The sequence below is a fragment of the Lemur catta genome, chromosome 4 (genome assembly GCF_020740605.2).
Source record: "Lemur catta isolate mLemCat1 chromosome 4, mLemCat1.pri, whole genome shotgun sequence".
Taxonomy (NCBI): domain Eukaryota; kingdom Metazoa; phylum Chordata; class Mammalia; order Primates; family Lemuridae; genus Lemur; species Lemur catta.
Genome location: NC_059131.1, coordinates 64,591,846 through 64,606,853, shown reverse-complemented (window position 1 = coordinate 64,606,853; position 15,008 = coordinate 64,591,846).

Genomic DNA, 15,008 nt, shown 5'->3' with positions numbered 1-15,008 from the left:
TTTCTAAATTTCTTTGTGAAAGAAAATAAAATTGAATACCTTCATGTAATCATGATTTGCTAGGAGCACATATTTAATATTTTTCTGCATTCATATGTAATAAGTTGTAGTATGGACTAAATAAGATTAAATGACCTAAAGAGTCAGAACATGCTGACTTGTATACTAGGTGATACCACAGCACTCATTTTAGGATATTACGAAGCAATCAATTCTAAGAAGGAAAATCTGGAAAATGAGGCTACATCTGGAGTATTTTGGTAATTGTAGGCATAAAATGTTGGAAGAATTATAAACCGGATGAATTTAAATCAGAGAGCTGTTTGGTAATCACTTGCTGAGATAATGATAGGCACATGTGACATAAAATAATCAATTAGTATAATTTCCCTTAGTTATTAACTTGTGGCATTAACAAAAAATGTGGTTCATAAGAATATTCCAGGTAGAGACAATCTTCACAGGCATAGTAAAATATTCCTGAGCCCTAGATGAAGACGCAGGCACTTACTGTGATGTGCACCCTTCCAGATTTATTCATTTGTTTGCAGATACGTTCGTTCTTTGGGTTCCCCACATATGTCCATTCCAGAATGCTTCAAGACTTCCCCAACCTTCACTTCTTTCTCTCTCCTCTCTCTCACTGTACATATTGAAATAGATTATATAATTTATAACTATAAAATATAGACATATTTTGACATCATAAATATTTTTAATTATAAAATACGGATTTTTTTCCTAAACATAATATGAAAGATGACATATGAAGAATCATGCCTTGTTTTCCTCTGCTACATTCTTTCACAGCAAGAGACACTCCACTTTTTTTTCTTAACTGGTTTGACTTGTGAAGTAGAAAGATGTGGAAGCAGACCACGCTCAAGGCTCTCAAAGCTCAGCTAACAATTTGAGATCTTCAGAGCTCCTGGCTAACAGCTGATTCATTCAGCTCTATCTCACTCACTCCATGATCTTTTCACTGTGGTTTCCAATAATGACCTTGTATGTTTAAGATTCGATTTATCAACTTGACTCTGCCCTCCTGAGCTCCTGACATTACTTCCAGTTTTCTGCTATTGTTCAAGTCAATTCAATCAGCTGGTCATTGATGCTGATCTGGTTGCTTAAAAGCAGGGTTTTGTTCATCACCCATACCAGGTCCTAATTATTAATTCTTCTTGATGATTTATCAGAACTGGCCAATCTGTGTAATGAAAATGAATAAGTGTATCTATACATTACACTTATATTAAACACACACATACTTTTTTAAAAGGTGAAGAAGAAACTCATTACAATAAACTATATATTAATAATTGTTTCAAAATAAATAACTGCTATGCAGCATGGCAGTAAGTGACTTGGGGTCCAAATAAATGCAATAGGCTCAGAGTTTTCCAGTAAAAAGCAAACATGCAAGAGCTAGAGTTTTCACAGGAATGCAAGATCAATTCTATATTATATTCAGTCTTAGTTGTTTTATGTGTTCTCTTTCCTGTCATACTTACCCCGAGTCCTTGAAATATAAGAATAGTCTGTCCAGAAAATATACAGCCATATAATAGGAAAAGTAGAGACATTTATTTAAGATGATACAAGATAAAAAAAAAAAACATTGTATATAAGACAATGATGCCTCAGCCCTCTTCAAAGGGGCACCTTGGGACCTCACACAGTTCTCCCAGCGTCTCTTAACCTAACCTGTACATGGTCAACATTCTCAGGTGTTCTGCTTATTGCAGGCCCTCCAGAACGTGGATCACTTGCAACAGATTCTCGGCCATCTTTGAAGAGTTTGTACTACACTTTTATTTGTGCTGCATTCATTGCATCATCCCCAAAAGCCTTCTGAATCATCTGAATAGCTTCTGCAGAGGAATGTTCAAGCTTAATGCAAAATTTAATGCAGATTTGTTGCTCTATTTGCTCATTCATTTTGCATGCAATGGCCACACATTACACATGCTCACTCAGTGGCATCTAGCACCCCTCTGACTAGTACATACAGTGAAGGTGTCATTGGTCATGCATACGCATCCCTGTCCACTTGCCTTGGCTGCTAGGTTACATCAATGTCGCGCTAACCGTTCCCATTATATTAACAACCATTGGAAACTTTCCGAGCAGACCTCTTATTTCTGAAAATGGATTGGCCTTCTGAGGTGACAGAAGGTAGATTCATCCACTACCCTTTACTGTTTCACGTGACTGTATTCATGAGGCTACATCAGGTTCTCTGCTGAACTTAGAGATTCTTTTGGCCTGAGTGGCAAAAGGCAGGGTGAAGCCCACAGGATTCAATTATTGATTCAGTGGATAGTGTTGTGGTTAGCAGCTTATAGTAATTCTAACATGCCCAGCCAATTAGTTTCAGGAGAATTATTGCAGAGGTAAGAAACATACATTTCTGTTGTTTTGTTACTTTTAGATCTGTTCTGACAGACATTAATATTTACCATTTGTCACCAGTAAGTACAAAATAGTCCTATTCCAAAAGCACATAAAGTTAGTTTTGAAGGTCAACGAAGAGAAATCAGGAGATTCAGCCCACGATTTGAGAAACAGAGACTTGCATACAATGTGAAGCTCTACAGTGGTGTTATCAGAAGATTCGAAGGACAAAGTTGCAGACGTGCTAAAAAATAATGGCTAAAAGCCATGGTTCAGAGAGTGCCTTGAAACTGAGGGAGTTTGGGAATATAGGCATCCAATGCAAACCCATGGCAACGTGAAAAACCATAGTCAGAGGTAATGAGCATATTGGGCCAAACAGCATCTTTTATGCCTGGGTGTGACGTTGCTTTGATAAACAGTACATGCATTTTTACTGCATCCATAATTGTCTTAAAAGCACATCCCAGTTTCATACTTGTCAAATTACCAATCCATCCTTTAATGACCACCATAAATTGAACTTGCTTCCTGGAAACATTGAAAATGATTGCATCCTGTAAGTGTATCTACTGTCAGTGTGTTCAGATGTGCATCAAATAATCTACTTCTTGATTATACACTTTTGCTGCATATGGGTCATCTCATTTTATTTTCATAATCATCTCTAGGCCAGAGACAGTGTTTCCAGCTGAAAAATTCTCAATAGGAGGATTTTAGTTGACTTAACTTAAACAATTTAACATCTATAAACAGGTTGCCAAGATGACCTATTTTAGAAGAAAACTAAGAACATATATTTTGCAGAATTGAAAATTTTCATCTAATTAATAGTAACACATATTCAATTATTAACATAAACTCTGGAAAAAATTTTTATATAAAACTTTGAATAAGTAGGATTTAGACAGTTATTTTTTACTTATATTTTCAACACCCATTTTCAATTTACGAAATTCACTGTCATTGCCCTATCTTCAGGGGACATATCAGGGCAGCTAGTCAATGACTGCTTGCTTTCTGGGCCATCACTAATTCCATAGCAATTTTCTGAATGTTTGGAATAGCAGAGGATGGACAGCAGATTCATTGCTGGGAAATATAATCTCTGTAATGGTCTTTGTCACATTTTGCAGCATATAAAACATTCCTGGGAGACAAATGTGACTCACTTAGTTTGCAGCTAGCTCTTTAGGGTCCATCCGTCTTCACAGATGTGTCAGTAAAGACACTAAAGGCATGGTGGAGTGTGTTCTTCAGGGAAGTTTCATTTACTCTTTAATGCAACAACCATTTATAAAATACTGCTGGAAAAAAAACAGTCATTTAAAAGAAACTCATCAGTGGCAATACCATCTTACTCCGAGAATTGCTACAAATGAAGTAAGGCAAAACTGATTTTCGCTTCCTGAGGATATCCTCTACCGATTATACCCTTCTAGCACAAGAAAACAATCACAAAGGCTCAGGAGGGAAGCTAATGTTATATTTGCTGCTCCTGATGTAAGGATGTGCTGTCACTAGAGGGCTTTCCTCCACAGGCTTGTCATACTTTGACCTTCAGCAGGCTCAGCAAACAATGAAGCTCTTGAAACTGTATTTTTCTATGACTTGCACCATGATTATCTTCCTGGAAACTGGACATGATGAGAACATATCTGGCTAGAGAAATATAAATGTCCTCTTTTGTGGGTGTGTTTGTATGTGTATGTTTGATGCAATCTCACCGTTCAGAGTTAGAAAAAAAAAGTCTGCACAATAGAACCAAAAAATGTACTGGTAAGATAATTGTTGCCTATTTCCATTAAGCAACCAGAGGTGATTCTTTAATATGAAACAGGTGGAGGTATTGTCTCTGTCCTCCCCAATTTTTTTTTTTATAAAATGGTATCTTTTTTTGTAATGGCTATATTAAGATATCATTGATATATAAAATTATATATATAAGATGTACGACTTGATGTTTTAATATAATTATACATTGTGAAATGCTCACCATAATAAATATAATTAACATATCCCTCTATTGTATGTGTATGCATGTGTGGGGAACAGAATAAATGTAAGCTCCATCTTGCTGTCCAATTTCAAGTACAAAATATGGTATTTTTAACTATTGTCCCCATGCTGTACATTAGATGCTCAGAACTTATTTGTTTTGCATAACTGAAACTTTGTACCGTTTGAACAACATCTTCCCATTTCCCCCACATCCCACCCCTGGCAACCACCATTCTGCTCCACCAAGTTTGACTTTTGTGTTAATAGATTTCACATATTAAGTGAAAGCATGTAGTATTTTTCTTTATGTGTCTTGCTTATTTCGCTTAGCATAATGTCCTCCTGCTCCATCTATGTTGTTGCAAATGGCAGGATTTCCTTGGGTTTAAAGGCTGAGTAATATTGCAGGTACATTTCTTTATGCATTCATCCCTTGAAGGACTTTAGGTTGCTTCTATTACTTGGCTATAGTGAATAATGCTGCAATAAACATGGGAATGTGAATATCTCTTCATGATTCAGATTTTCATTACTTTGTATATATACCCAGAAGTAGAATTGCTAGGTCATATGGTAGTTCTATTTTTAATTTTTTGAAAAGCCTCCACTTGCTTTTACATAATGGCTGTACAAATATACATTCCCAACAGTGTGCAAGGCTTCCCCTTTTGTCCACATCCTCGCCAACGTTTGTTACCTTTCATCTTTTTAATAACAGATACCCTAACTGTTATGAGGTGATATCTCATTGTGGTTTTGATTTGCATTTACCTGATGATTAGAGATGTTGAGACACTTTTTCATATAGCTCTTAACCACCTGAATTTCTTCTTTTGAGAAGTGTTTATTTATGTCCTTTACCCATTTTCTAATCTTGCTGTTTGGTTATTTGATATTCAATTGTACAAATTCCTTATATATTTTGGATATTTACCCCTTATTGGATATATGGTTTGAACATATTTTTTTGTCATTCCTTAAATTGCCTTTTCATTTTGTTGATTGTTTCATTTGCTGTGCAGAAACTTTTTAGTTTGGTGTAGTCCTATCTGTTTATTTTTGCCTTTGTTACTTCTGCTTTTGGTGTCAGGTCCAAAAAGTCTTTTCCAAAACCAATACCAAGCATCTTTTTCTCTATATATTTTCTTCTATATTTCACATTTTCAGGTTTATATCTAAGTCTTCATTCCACTTGGAGTTGATTTTCTGTATGATGTAAGATAAAAGTACAATTTCATTCTTTTCCGTATGAATATCTAGTTTTTTAAATACCATTTGTTGAAGAGGTTATTCTCCCAGTTTGCATTCTTGGTGACCTTGTCAAAAACTAGTTGACTCTATACATGTGGATTTATTTCTGGGCTCTCTATTGTTTCATTGGTCTATACATATATATATTTTTTGACAGTACCATAGTGTTTTGCTTACTATATTTTTATAATATATTTTGAAGTTAGGATATATTATATGATGCCTCTAGCTTTGTTCTTATTGTTCAAGATTGCTTTGACTATTTGGGGTCTTTTGTGGTTCCATATTGGGTTTAGGATTGTTGTTTCTATTTCTGTAACAAAATGCCATTGGGATTTTGATATGGATCACACTAAATCTGTAGATCGCTTTGGGTAATATGGATATATATATTTTTCTATTTCAGCTCTTCATGGGGGTACAAAAGCTTAGGTTATATACATTGTCCGTGTCCCGCCCATCCCCCTGAGTCAGAGCCTCAAGTGTGTCCATTCACCAGACAGTGTGCCTGGCACTCACCATGTAGTCATACCTCCATCTCCTCCCCCCACCCCCCACCTCCCCGAGTCAGCACCTTCAAGCATGGCCATTCCCCAGACGGTGCGCAACGCACTCATCATGCAGGCATACACCCATCCCCCACCCCCCGCCCCGTCTCAGTCTGATATCCAATTGGTATCCTTCCCCAATGTGTATTTAGGTGATGATCAGGGAAACCAATTTTCTGGTGAGTACATGTGATGCTTGTTTTTCCATTCTTTGGATACTTCACTTAATATAATGGGTTCCAACTCTCTCCAGGAGAACCAAAGAGATGTATCACCGTTATTTCTTATAGCTGAGTAATATGGATATTTTAACAGTATTAATTCTTTGTATCCATGGACATGGGGTGTCTTTCCATTTAGTTGAGTCTTTTGAAATTTTTTTTTATCAACAGTTTTTAATTTCAGTGTAAAAGGTTTTTACCTCTTTAGTCAAGTATTTTGTTGTTGTTCTAATTAAATTTTATAAAAACACAAATGTTCTATGGGAGAAGTCACAGAAAAATGGACATTTTGTCTTTTTCTGTGTGTTATGGTCCTCTTCCAATGGTAAAATGGAGCTTCCTGAAAAAATAGACTTTAGTAATACTCTCTTAGCTCTCACTATCCTTATTTTGCTTATTATGGGCCTCAAGTTTCAGTACCATATCCAGCAGCACAATCTTCCTCAGGGCCCGAGACTCCTATTTTCTACTTTATTTCTGTGGAACTGTCTTGTATAATGTCCTTGGTATAATATTGTAATAATAAAATAAATGATAAAATAATTTTAGCTAAGTGCCAGTAACTGGTAGTAGCCTAGAACACTATAGATGATCTTCTAGAGTTTTGGCAGTGCCAACAAATCTGTATACTATCACTCCAAAAAAGTAATTAGGTAGAAAGTTTTTAGGAAATGATGTATATTTAAAAAATAATATTATTTTAATATTGGTTTCTTTTATTCACTTAGCAGCATACAGACATCCCTTTTTACCCAATTGTTCTTGTCCACTCTAGATATAGTTTCTTTGTCTCTTCTTCCAATGCTGTTCATGAGTTTTAATTCTGCATAGTTCCTTTCTCATGTATAATACAGTTACTGGTTATATTTTTTCTTTTAAAAGAAAGCCTACTGCATTTGGTAAATATAAAGCAACTGAACCAGCTGAGGAAGCGGGGAGGATTCAAAAGCATGGAAGTGACAGAAACTGAATCTTGAAGTAATTTTCTTTGTAACCATCAGATTCGAAGTATTATTGGCTGATGTGCTGGATAATCAATAGAGACCCAGTCACTTCTTTAAATCACATTTCAACACTTCTGGAGAAGGAGAGAGAGAGGCGAAATTCTATGTTTAAGACAGTTGTGCAGCATTTTTACTCCAGAAATAAAATTTTCTGACGTGAATAAAAACAGCTACTTAATACACTATAAGAAAGAACTAACTAGTTTTGACTTCCCCAGTTACCTATTTTATTAGATTGTATTATAAAGTTTTGGTATTTAATTTAAAATATCTTATTTCCATTAGAAAGGTACTGTAGAATAGAAAAAAATATTTTCAGCTGGGGCAATATAAGAAATTGTTAAAATATAAAACATAAACACTTGGGATTCAATGTCCTATCAACTATAAGCTGGGGAAGAAAGTTCTGTCCCTTCTAGAGTTGTACATAGTAGTCATGGGCCAGCCTTACTATATAGAGATAACATTATTAAAAAAGCAAAATAAATGAAAATCCAAAACCTTTCTTTTCAACAAATGATATTGGAACCATTGAGTATCTGCACATAAAACAAGACAAAACGAACAAAAACATGACTCTTCCTATTACCATACACAAAAATTAGCTTGAGATGAATCATAGTTTTAATTGTAAACGGTAAAATAATAAAATTTCTAAAGCAAGCATAGGAGAGTATCTTAGTGAACTTGTCATAGACAACATTTTCTTAAAGAAGGTACATAAAAGATTGATAAATGTACTTAACTAAAATTAAGAGCATATGTTTATTAAAAGGCACCACTGAGAGTGAAAAGTTAATGCAGAGAGTGAGAGACAATATTCACAATACAAATATGTGCCAAAGGACTCATTCCCAGCAAATATAAAGTATTCTTACAAATTCATAATAAAAAGTCAGCCCCCACATACATACCTCAATTATTATTTTTTTTAAAAAAGGGAAAAAATCTTTAATGGGCACTTTGCCAAGAGGATATTCAAATGACCAATGATAATAAGAAAAGGACTCACCATGATTACTTATCAAAAAATGCAAATTAAAACCACAGTGACATCCTTCTCAGAAGGGCTGAAAAGACCAATAACAGCAAATGAAAGCTAGTATTTATAGCACCTAAAACACTCATACATTCATGGTGAATGTATCAGTTTGTATAACCACTTAGGAAAACTGTTGGTAGATATCTGTTAATGTTAAAAATGTAAGAATAACCTGTGGCTCATCATTTCTTTTACTAAGCATAGATCAAAGAGAAATGAATTAATAATGAATAAAATAAATAATAAATACTACATTTTAAAAACTAGGCAATATATACATATAATAATGCCCATAACAACGTTATTCACAACAGCCCCAAACTAGAAACAACCCAAGCATCCATCAGCAGTACAATGGATAAATAATTTCATTATATTAATATAATGGGACTTTACACACTCTCATGTACAGTAATAGCATAGATAACTACACAATCAAATGGTGGGCACAAAAGCAAGACACAAAGCATACATTCTGTATCATTCCATTAATATGTAAGTAAGAACAGAAAAACAATCTGTGATAAAATTGAGAAGAATGGTTAACACTGGATGAGGGTTCTTAACTGAAAAGTACACAAGGAAACTTTCTGGAGTATGAAATTTTTTCTGTAACTGAAGTTGAATGATGGCTTCATAAGTGTAGGCATTTGTGAAAATTCATTGAGTTATGTACTTGCAATTTGTACATTTTTACTGTATATATTCTCTCTGTCAATAAAAAGGTAAAATTAAAAGACAGGGGTTATAGAGCTATCTGAGGTTTCTTTCAGGAGGTTGCCTTACTGCTTGTTCTTGACTGAGTGGATGAGTAGAACTCACCCATGTTTGGCATGATTTGAGTGTTTCTGTGGAACTCAAATGCTAGGCTTCATTCTGGCAGGATCTCCCTGAGTCACTGATTATGAATTAATTGGAGTTCTTACACAAAAAGTTTACATCTCAGAAATTAAAATCTTATATTTGAGTTTTGGATGTTTTTGGATCCTTTGAGGAGCCAGGAGATAAAGATGTCTATTCCCTTTGCACTGGTAAACTATGGCTCTAAAGGAATGTCATTAAAATGCACATTAACCCGGTGCAAGACATCTTACATGTCACTTGTGCAGTAGAGCATTATGTGTGCACTAATATCATGCCAAAGGGCTTTGGTCTGTTTGTTTTTAGATTTATTTCTATCTGGATTTCTTTCTGAAGGCCAGTTCTTAAATGACATGGTCCTGCATGTGTACACAAATACACATAAAAACCAAACAGAAATACTTTCTTTTCTTGGTTTCCAGAGACCTCATATATTCCTGCAAATGCATTTGGTCTTGGAGCAGAGTCAGAAAAGTACATTTTAATAAAACCAAATTTAAAGTCCACTTTAAAGAAGGCTTGGGTTTTTTTGTGCAAAACAGGCTATTTCCAGGAAAGAAGTGACATTGTGATTACTGGAGCTCTAGAAGAAAAATAATCAGGATCAGCTCCATCTGGATTTCATTTATGTTTTAGAAGAGGGCCCAGTCTGCACTTATATTGATTTTATTGACATCTGAAATGTTTCCTTTTTATGATGTGCATAGTCTATTTATACCCAGGCATTTCTAGCCATCTAAGCTTCCAAGGGAAGAAAAAGAGACAATATTGTCAATTCTGTCAATCCTCTATTATTTCCATTTTTATTTACATAGCGTATGTCCCCTGGGACAAAAGGCATTTGGAAAAGATAGTTATAGAGAAAGTAGAAAGGAAGGCTGATATTGCAATGGAGAGTCTCTAAGGAAATCCAGTAAATTGATGGGAGGAGAGAGAGAGAAGAGAAAATCCATGAAAAATAAGAAATCCAGAAGAAAATAAGTATAGAGAAGAAAAACATTATGATATTAGCCACCATTATTTATTTCGTTTTTATATTACAAAATATCTTTAACTTCATAAAATGTTTTCATCTTCACAATCACTCTCTGGAGTTTCATAAGAAGAAGGAAGGGAGAGAGAAATAAAAAGAATTACAAGAAGAAAGAAGAAAGGTGAGAAAAATGGAGCAAAAGGTGAGAGCAGAGAGAGGAAGAGAAAGCAGAGAGGGGTAGATATGGACAAAGCTCCAAGGAAAACCCAATGGAACTGAGGCCTGCTGCAGGGGTGTGTGATCTGTGAAGTCAACAGAGAACCCCACCCTCAGAAAGATCCCCGTGCTTGATTTGATTTCCTGCTTTCTCCCTCTCGACAATCTTAATCATTTTGAACAAGAAGCCCTGCATTTTCATTTTGCACTTTATGTGGTCCCTGCAAATTATATGGCTTGCCCTGGCTAGAATATTGGGAAAAATACATGAAAAGGGAGAGAGAGAACTAGAAGAAACACTTTCCATTTGTATGTGGACCACCACCATAAGCTGTATTGCTGAACGAAAATGTCCCTGTTTCTGAAGTCCAGTTTCCAGGGAAAATGGAGGGATTACAATCAGGTTTTGAAGAAGGACCAAGGGAAAAGGAAGGAGCTATAGCATAGATAGAAAAGACCTAGATTCACGTTTAGGAGGCTCAACTTTCCCAGTCTATTTCTGACGTGAGATGTAGTGCCCTGGACATTTCTGTCTGCTCTTTGGAGTAGAGGGTCGAGTGATTTAGATGATAATGGACATGCTACTGTTGGGATAGAAAAATGCTGATTAATATTTATCTCTGCTCACCTCTAGTGTCCGAAGAATAGAGACACACCTTCCAAATTTCAGCATGAAACCCTCTATTCTCTGTTTATGTAAGAGTGCTTGATAGTAAGTCCAAACCCAGAAGTAGGAGGTGGCTGATTTCTTAACTTAATAAGGACAAGATGATCATTCCCAAGATATAAAGTTATAGTAATATTTCAAAAATAAATCTGAAACTGTCAAACAGATTGAATGAAATAATTTGAAACAAAATTAATAATTGTGCTGGCAAGGTATATTTATTTAAATTCAGTAAAATAATAAAAGAATGCACTTAAAGGATATTTACAGAGTTATCTGATCCAAAATCTGTTGAAATTTTTAAAGCTAAAAGTATATATAAGTAAAAGAGGAAACATACCTTTATATTTCTGGGCAGCTGCATAAAATATGGGGATCAGTGTAGAGAACATTTAAGTATAATTTTGAGGACTCTGCTCAGAGGACAGAGCATATTCTGCCCTGAACTCAGGTTCAGTTGAGTACCTTCTACAAAGAAAATAAGGATAAAATGGAAGATAAAGTTTTAAAGGCTTTAAAGGTTCAGGGGAGACATTTGTAGAAAAAAAAATAACTGCACTTAATATCTGGAGACCAGCATTTCCAATATTGCAAATGTCTAAATTTATGAGTTCATAAGAAGAAAGAAGCATTTAAAATATCATTCACTGAGATAGGAGTTCATAAGCCCAAGTAGATGTCTGATGAATAGAAAACTTACAAGTTCTCCTTGTCTCTGCTTCCTTTCCTTCTGCCAACAACAGTTAAGTCTCTGTCTTTGTCCAGGCAAACAACAGGAATGTGGATTTTGTAGATTTTATATGCCTTATGAGGTGACCCAGTGCATTCTGTTCCCATTTTCAAGAAACTCAGTAAGTGAAAACTCAAATGAATTGAATTTATTGCAGTTTTCAGTCTTGATGCTGTGGATCTGCCATTAAAAGATACCACTATTAATCATATCCTTTAAGGAAATACTCTCTTCTCATGACAACCATCACATATGATGGTGAGCTGTCCAACTCACTTCAGAAAATAATCAATGATTAAGATATACTTGCCAGTTCTACTCTGTGGGTTATCAATTATTCAATCTAAGCAGTTAGGAGTGTGGAGCTGGCTCAATTCCCTATACTGGGAGGAATCACAGGACGCTCAAGTGATAAAGTAATCCAGATTAACTCTATATGAAGCTCTGTAGTTGGAGAAAGGGATCTAAACATTGAGAACAGAAGATCTTGGTCATTAAATTTGGGAACTCTAATGCAAATTTTAAGGGACTGTATTTGGGGCTTATTTTCTCAATGGGTGTTTATTGATGAGTGAACATTTATAGTCAACTGCGTGGTGATGAGGGAAACTTCTCAATGGTTGTTTTTTACTCTAACCTGTCTTGCTCTGTATGACCCTAGTGTAAATCCCATCTTGCTCTTTGTCCATACCATCATTGTGTTTGTTGTGAGTAACCTTGAGGAATGAGGTAATGTCTCTCCACAGAAAACAGCAGGCTTCCTGACAGGCTGCTATAAAGGAGTGGGTTCTCTGGGCTCCAAGTTGTCCTGGAACACAATCTACGGCCATTCAGACATCCTTCTAGGCCAGTGGTTCTCAACTGTGGCTATTTTTCTCCCCAAGGGGATTTGGAAATATCGAGAAACATTTAGTATGATGATTTGGGGAAGATACACATATACGTATTTGTATATATACACATACTCACACACACATATTTGTGTGTATATTCAGAGAGAGAGAGAGAGAAGGAGAAAGGGGGGGAGAGAGACAGAGAGAGAGAAGAGAGAGAGATCTCAAAATATGTATTGTATAAATAGATGCTAGGAATCACCGCTGCTCATAAAATATGCAATGTTTGGTGGTCTGGATCTGTTATGTTAGAAAACCAAAACGCTATTCCTGTGCTGAGCCTGGCCACCAGTGACCCAGCCATTAGGAACTTTCTTGAGGAACAGACTACTCTTGCCTTATAGAAAACAAATAAAAAACCACACTGTTCTCAAAATCAGGTCTTTTATTGTTTTCCTGGAGAGTAACTTATTTAAGTTGCAGGTTTCTCTCTTTTAATTGGCAATAGTCTTAACTAACTTATTATATTTCATTAGGAAATAGGTAAGAAAATGTAAGTAAATTCTTACAGTTCTTGTGATGGTTAATTTTATGTGCCAACTTGACTGGGCCACATGGTACCCAGATATTTGGCCAAATATTATTCTGGATGTTTTTGTGAGAGCACTTTTGGATGAGTTTAACATTCAAATTGATAGACTGAGTACAGCAGATGGCCTTCTGTGATGTGGGTGGGCCTTGGCCAATCAGTCAAAGTCCCAAACAGAACAAAATGTTGATCTTGTCCAAAGAAGAGAGAGAGAATTTTCCTGCTTGATGGCCTTCAAACTGAGGCATAGGATTTTGCTGGTTCTATATTCTATAGCAGCTTCTGGCCTTTGGACTCAAACTGGGATACACACACACACACACACACACACACACACACACACATCCCACACACATTATCATTATGCATTAAAAAAGTTAAATATTTTTAAGGGAATGATCTTTTTCTTAAGCGCCATGCTCTCCATTTCTTTTCATATGCCTTGATAACAGCACGTATCTCACAATATTATGACTATGTATAAAATACGAGAGCAAAACTGTGTCTTATTTACCAATACATTTTCAAGGTTGTTGATATCTGTTGCTTGGTGCACATGTGCGTTAATGCTTTTTGAATTATGCCAGTATGAATGAATGTGTAATTATGTAAAAGCAAATCAATGCCTGAATTATATTTCTTAATTTATTGTAAAAAAATGTTCAAATAATGCCTATAGCATCCAGAGTTACATCAATAGTTAAAAAAAGATAATTTCATTTAATTATAAGCTGAAAAAGATAAAATAAGTCTCATTATCAGCCAGCATCTTGAGAAACATACTTCTCCTGCCAGCTCTTCCAACAAACACAACAAACATAATGGTCCTTGGCATCTTTTTTTTTTCTTGTTTGCTGCATTCTGAAAAATATATAGGGTGAAAATGTGAAGTATAAATTTAACCATTACCAGGATTACTTTGATTCTTCCCAAGATTATCCTTTAATGCTTCTACCTTTCCCAACTTCTCCAAAATTTTCCTTAAACAGCTTAATCAGATTTTCCACTCTCCTATTCAACACCTGCCAGGATCTTCCTACCACATTTAGGAGGAGAAGAAGAAGGAAGAGAAGGAGGAGAAGGAGGAGGAGGGGGAGGAGAAGAAAGGAGGAGGAAGAGTGGGCAGCCAACACAACCTGCTTCAATTATTCTCAAACCTGGATTTACATTAAGATGTAAAGACTACCTGGACTGCATTGCTTTGAAAATACACTCATGCCCAGGAACTACTCCAGGCCAATAAAATCAGATTCTCTGGGGGAAAGGCCTGAGCATTCCCTTTCTCATGGCTCTCCAGAGTTGAAAACCACTTTCCTACAGGACCTGGCTGCAGTTGCCCTTCTGAATTACTCCCCTTGCAATCTCTTCCTTGCTCATAGGACTCCAGCCCCGCTGGCTGTTTGTGGTCCCTTGAACAAACCACACTTGCTCACACCTCAGGGGTTTTCCCTTAGTGCTGTCTTTGCCTGTGCTCTTCACATTGCTCATTGTCTCATGGCTCTGGTCTCTGCTCGGGAAAACTTCTTGTAGCACTGATCTAGTCACTCTCACCATGAGCATTGCAGTTGCTTCATTTTCTTCATAGCACTTTCCACTCTGACATTTTTTTTTTTTTTCAGATATATATGCTGTGCTTCCATCTTTCCCACCAGAACATAAAGTTTCTAAAGGAAGGGAC